General features: G+C 40.8%; 3 non-coding genes across 3 annotated transcripts; all 3 read left to right on the forward strand.

The window, feature by feature from the left end:
* The first annotated feature begins 3011 nt into the window (after positions 1 to 3011).
* On the forward strand, positions 3012 to 3084 carry trnar-ccu (transfer RNA arginine (anticodon CCU)). The gene has a single exon. It is a non-coding gene; the product is annotated as a tRNA-Arg (tRNA).
* A 166-nt stretch (positions 3085 to 3250) lies between these two features.
* Positions 3251 to 3322, forward strand: trnam-cau (transfer RNA methionine (anticodon CAU)). The gene has a single exon. It is a non-coding gene; the product is annotated as a tRNA-Met (tRNA).
* A 459-nt stretch (positions 3323 to 3781) lies between these two features.
* Positions 3782 to 3854, forward strand: trnar-ccu (transfer RNA arginine (anticodon CCU)). The gene has a single exon. It is a non-coding gene; the product is annotated as a tRNA-Arg (tRNA).
* The last annotated feature ends 2363 nt before the right edge of the window (positions 3855 to 6217 follow it).

Genomic DNA, 6217 nt, shown 5'->3' on the forward strand with positions numbered 1-6217 from the left:
CAGTGTGAAGGTGTTTAAGTGGCGTACAGTATTTGAGAGCAGCTCCCAGATGAATTTTGTTGTGCATGAGTGCTACGCAGAGGGCTGTTAACATTAAAGCGTTCCATCATATTCACTGTAAATGTTTAAGCATTGCGTTGATGTCTGAGAGGTAAAATGTGTGTTATGTAAAGTATGAATCATCACCTCGGTGGCCCCAACATACTAGAAAAACTCCTAAAAAAAACAGCCCTAGAAGACGCAGCCTCATGTTGATGGTGTACTGGTACAACAGACAATCTAATTTTCTTCTTATCGCTCCATCCTGTACAGGCCTGCGGCAGTGATCAACTGACTGAAAATTTAGAGATAACAGGTAACCTTAAATTACTGGACCTCTCTGAGCCCAGAGCTGACGAAGCAAGCTGATAGGAGGTTTATGTGAAATATTACTTTGTGTCAGAGACGCAAGCTCCAACAGAGGACAAAGCAACTCTACTTGATATTTAGTTTCTGCATTCAAACCTGAATTCTGATGAGTATTTTTATTACATATATCAAAAAATAGTGAAAAAGGCCCATCACTAGTTCCCAGAGTCGAAGATGCATGACCTCTTCAAATTGCTCTTTGTCCGTTATGTCCGACCAGCACTCGCAAAAGACAAATATGTATTTATAGTGATATCAACTATAAATGTCACATTTCAGAAACTGGAACCAAGCAGCAAGCTCAATGACCGTAAAGTGAAGCCAAAAACTGCATCTACTTGAACGGCTGCTTGAGGCTGGGTACAGAACAAGTAAGTCTCCATAAGTCCCCATGTTAAAATGTCCAACTTCACAGCAAAAATAAACATGTTTACAGTCTGTTAAAAAGAACCAGTTTTGGTCTCTATAGCTAATTTCCCCGTTCATGACAACTGAGAGTGATTTTTTATAGAACTCACCTGTTCAGATTATATTAAGGCTTAAAGTTATGCATAATTAACAGCATTGCCGCTTTGACTGACATATGGATGCCTTTATAGATGGCTTGTTTGAGCACACAGTTTTCACTCAGCCCGCCTCAGGTCCAGGGGTGGAAGAGTCAGGACTACAAAGATGGCAGAAGCCAGAGCCAAAGGTTTTGAGCTTCAGAACGGCTCTTCAGAAACATACAGGTGACATCATGGATGTGCTGTCCACTCTTTATGGACATTTGCTGGAGCTACAGCAAATAGGACTGGGGTATAGATGCTGACATATTTATGTATGCAGACAGTGTGTCTGTAGAATTATTTCATTTTTCTATGACCACCTGATACCTGCACCTGTTTCCTTTGACCTGTTTTCTCTGTATTTTTACAGGCAATTAGACAACAGGAAAAAATAGTTTTGTTCCACTCCCAGCAGGAATTATTTCCAGAATAGTATCCAAAATTTAGTTCATGAGGTTTGCGAAGTCTGATGCTGTTTAATGCTCTCTTTTGCAATTAAAGTAACTTAATTCATTAAATACAAATACTACTCCAGTGTCCTACACAGCACTTGCTTATCTATGTGCTATAGCTGCAGACACATCTGCGTAAATACAACATATTCTTAAACACACTACCTAGACAGACAGCCCTAGAAATGACACAGTTTAACTTCAAATGAGACTCGCAGTGCCGCGGTTAGGAAAATCACATCTATGGAGAGCTTTTCACTAAGAAGACAGCATGTTGTGATAGGCTGCCGCTTGTGTCCTGGAACAAAGCACATGTCTCATGTTATGGATGGCAGAGTTATACTGAGAGGAAAAGGTTTACACAAGCGGTAGCTGCAGGCTGACAGGGCTCTAAACTCAAGGGTAGTGAAGAGAAGTGACTGCAGCAAAACGATTACAGCTGCGAGGCCTCCACTCAGAATCAGTCAGAAATTATTTCTGTACTTCAGCAAAGAATCTCAAGTGTAGTTAAACCTGAACCGTCTTTGCTTGGATTGCATCCGTCTCAGACAAACAACAACTTTCTCCCTCCCAATTCATCTTTTTCTTTCTTTTTTTTTTACATGGAAATGCAAACGTTTAAACTTTAAAACATTTTCCGTTAATATATTGGAATATTCATGTAGAATAAAAGAAGAATTTAAAAGGATACATATATGTATACATTTTTTGTGTATACAATTGTTAGCCTAGCAGCTGTAAAAAAACAGATATACAGTATGTGTGTCCACTGATGATTGCCTGCATGTCTCACAGTGATAGCTGCAGTGGGACATATAGAAAATCAATCACTGGAATTAGTAATAATGAATTTGAAGATGAATGTATTGTCTTTTTAGTATGCTTTGGTGGATTCTTGTTTTCACTTCTGATTATTCTATTGATTTCTTTGGAGTCTATAAAGTGTGAACAAGAGGAGTCTACAGCCATGCTAGCATCTCTGTGAGGCTTAGTGGTGGTTTTGAGCTAAAGCCAACATCGGCATGATCAACATGCTCATAATGATAATACAAACATGCTGATGTTTAAGCATGGAGCATGAACACAAACTACAGCTAAGCCTGATGAATGTCTTTCATTTTGCAGGTATTTTGGTGATAAACCAAAATATTGTACAAAAAAAACACGTCAATGCCGATTTAATACAAATTAAATGATGAAAGTCAGCCAGTCAGATCGCCAAAGTTATTATATGAAAGTCTGAACTGAATTTAATGGCAATCCGTCCAGTAGTTCATGATTTATTCATTTAAACAGCAGATGTTAAATGTCAGGGATTCATCATTGTGTCACTGGACAGGTGAAACTTTGATCTGGTGGTGCTAGATGACATGCGGATGATTAGGATTGATCGTCTGAGCACCTTGGACATCCACTAAATGTCGTTGTAATCAAGCCAATAATTGTTGAGACATTTCACAGAAACCAAAAATGTTAGAAGAAGAGAAGTTGGGGGTCACCAAAGTCAAGATTTGATTGCAAATCCATAAAATGTTGAGATATTTTAGTCTGGACTAAAGAAGTAGACTGACCTGACAGAACAGGTCATTTTGTGGTTTTTGAAGCCCCAGTGGCCTAATGGATAAGGCACTGGCCTCCTAAGCCAGGGATTATGGGTTCGCGTCCCATCTGGGGTGATTGACAACAGAATCTGGTAGAGGTAGTGTACTGGGTTCAAAGCTAGTGGACAGAAAACCTCTTCTCTATTACTGGTTCTTCCCTTGTCTCCTGACTGCTTTTTAAACTAACGTTTGTAGTCTCTCTGAATGGGCCAACCAAGCCTCCATATGAACCTATGTGGACAGCAGAGTGGCGCAGCGGAAGCGTGCTGGGCCCATAACCCAGAGGTCGATGGATCGAAACCATCCTCTGCTATAAGACTTTGTCTACAGGCTGAAGGTTTTCTTCCACTGCTTAATAGGATTGACAACACCCCTATTATACTTGCAATGAATGAGTCAACTTGTACAATGAATAGGTCAACAGCCAGAGTTAACTTCCTCAGTCTGAGATTTGTACAACTAGTGCAATATGTGGTCTTGCTCCATTTGAGTGACTTGCCTTGAATGAGCCTAACATTGGTGATCCTCAATATCCGCCATCAGGCAGCTGCTCGTCATCTCTTTTTACTGAAACATTTTGGCACTATGTCACAGTTTTTGTGTGTAGTTCTCTATTCTGTCAGAGCTGTGCTGTTTCCCCTCCTCTTTCACTGTACCACAGTAGCATCAGGGGCCATTGTCATGTTATTCAAACTCACACATTGTGCACGTTGTTGCTTTCTAGTGGAGCTGACTGAATGTCTACCGAACGGGTCATTTTGTAGTTTTTGAAGCCCCAGTGGCCTAATGGATAAGGCACTGGCCTCCTAAGCCAGGGATTATGGGTTCGAGTCCCATCTGGGGTGGTTGACAACAGAATCTGGTAGAGGTAGCATACTGGGTCCAAAGCCAGTGGACTGAAAACCTCCTCTCCTTTACTGGTTTGTCTTCTGACTGCTTTTTAAACCAATGTTTGTAGTCTCTCTGAGTCTCTGGGCCACCAAAGTCAAAATTTGATTGTTGAATTGAATAGTGAGATAGTCTGGACTAAAGAAGTAGACCTATTTCTAGAGCTACGCTGCTAGAATAGCAGCAAAACGATCATCTATTTTTGAAATGTCTACCGAACAGGTCATTTGGTGGTTTTTAAAACCCCAGTTGCCTAATGGATAATGTTCGGCCTCTGAAACCAAGGATTATGGGTTCGAGTCCCATCTGGGACTGGGTAGTCTGAATTGAATTGAATGAATTGACTCTGATGGCGTTCAAGAAATTTCCATTTTACCGCCAGTAAATGGTGCTAACGTATTTTTTTTCTATACGGAGACCTTTCCGTGTGTTGACACTCTATTTTTGTATTCACACGTCACAGAGGTGCTTTCACTAGAGCAACAAAAAAGTGTGACCCACTTACCTGTTTAAGTCCTTTTTGTCCCCATTTTCCTAAAGCCTGTAGGCAGGGGGAGAAGAATGAGAGGCAGTGAACAAAGAGGGTAAAGGGCAGCGCTGTATGGATGGAAAGAGAGATGTATAGAGTATGTATGTACTCTGGACCGGTTCATATGACCTTCTATAAATGAAACTGTCCATCTGTTTAAGGACAGAAACCTCCCCTTGTCTCCCCCTTTGCCTTTTTCCATAAATGGGTCTCCAAGTCTCTTGCTGCCTGTCACACTAATTCAGTCCAGAGTGGGGTCATTGTCTGCCAACACAGCAGCACTGTGGCACCTCTTGTTCACTGTCAACCTTGTCTTTCAGTCAAAAGGCTCTAATATCCTGGAAGCCTGTACTCGTTCACCCCACTTTTTTGTCCCTCCGCTTTCCTCCTTGTGATGTATCGATCCAAGCTGGTGCCACTTATTCCCCTCTTGCTCTCCTCTCCCGGCCCTTCTTCTGACCTAAATTCCCCCCAGTGTGCTCATTAATTAGCTGATGCAAGTCTGCGTTCCCCAGAGATGGCAGACGGGGGGTGGGATTGAAAAAGCTCATTATAGGACACGTCAATAAGGTGGGATTAATCATCCATTGGTATGTGTGATCCATCGCTCTGTATATGTGTGGTGGGTAAACAAGCCCACAGGTGTGATGATCAACTGTTTTCTTTCACACTCCCCCCTTGAGCTGAACACACACATGCTTTCTTCAGTCTCTGAAAAAAACCAAAAAAAAACATTTACTCATCTTATTATACTGGTTGCATCCATCCATCGTGTATACTTATTCTCTGAGTTTTGGGGGAGGTGAGTGTACTGTATCCCAAAATCCCAATCCATTGCAGAGTTTCCACCAATGTTAATGACTTGAATATTTATCGATTTAACTTTATTGTCATTTTTAAAGGATTTAGTTTGTGGCGCTGTTAAAGTGTATTGTGTCATACTAAGAGGTTTTTTATATGTTTTCTACCCTCACGTTCTTCATTGGTTGATATTTTACTTATAACACTTCAATAGAATCCCACAATAAATCTGAAGGGTCATAGGGTTAAAAAAAAAAAAGAAAATTCTGCTCTGTAATATTAGTTTTCCTTGTAAAACACTACATATTTTCATGTCCTACAAATGAAACAATTTGCGAAGGATCAGTTTCTTTACCAAGGACATATCCTGTGATGTTTGGGAGATTGGTCACAGTGTCATCCAGTACAACTACACCTCTAACTATAGACTCAAAATGGATCATGGAGTTGAATAACTGTCATGATGGTAGGAAGGAATTATTGCAGCGATTTGTTAAAGTCTTTACACAGAAATGTGCTACTTACAATGAGGTGATCGCACAAACCACTGGTCCTGAGGAAGGGCTTTAAAAACCTCTGAAGCTGGAAAGATTCAGGGTCTAGCACTTAAGCAGGATGGATGCTCTCAGACACGAGGTTACTTCAGTCCCACTGAAGGGTATTTAACAAGCAAGCCACGCAACAGAACCACTTCTTCACTGGTTGATAATTTATCTTCTTAATGACACTTTATTTACTCTGGTGAGCGTCATCAACGTATGATCTCATTTTGAGGTGCCTGCAGTAAACAGCACCAAGCAGATTTATGTATTCTGGTGTTACTGAAGGTTAAAACCTCCCTCTGAATTTGTCATCTCTGCTAAGAAGTGTCACAGGAAAACTACAAATGGAAAGAGAAGGAGCTGATTAATCAATAATTTGATCAACAGAAAAATACTGAGCATCATTTTTCATTCATTGCGCGCTGGGGTCTGGTTCCAGCTTCCAGCT

Source organism: Larimichthys crocea, chromosome IX (genome assembly GCF_000972845.2).
Source record: "Larimichthys crocea isolate SSNF chromosome IX, L_crocea_2.0, whole genome shotgun sequence".
NCBI lineage: Eukaryota > Metazoa > Chordata > Actinopteri > Sciaenidae > Larimichthys > Larimichthys crocea.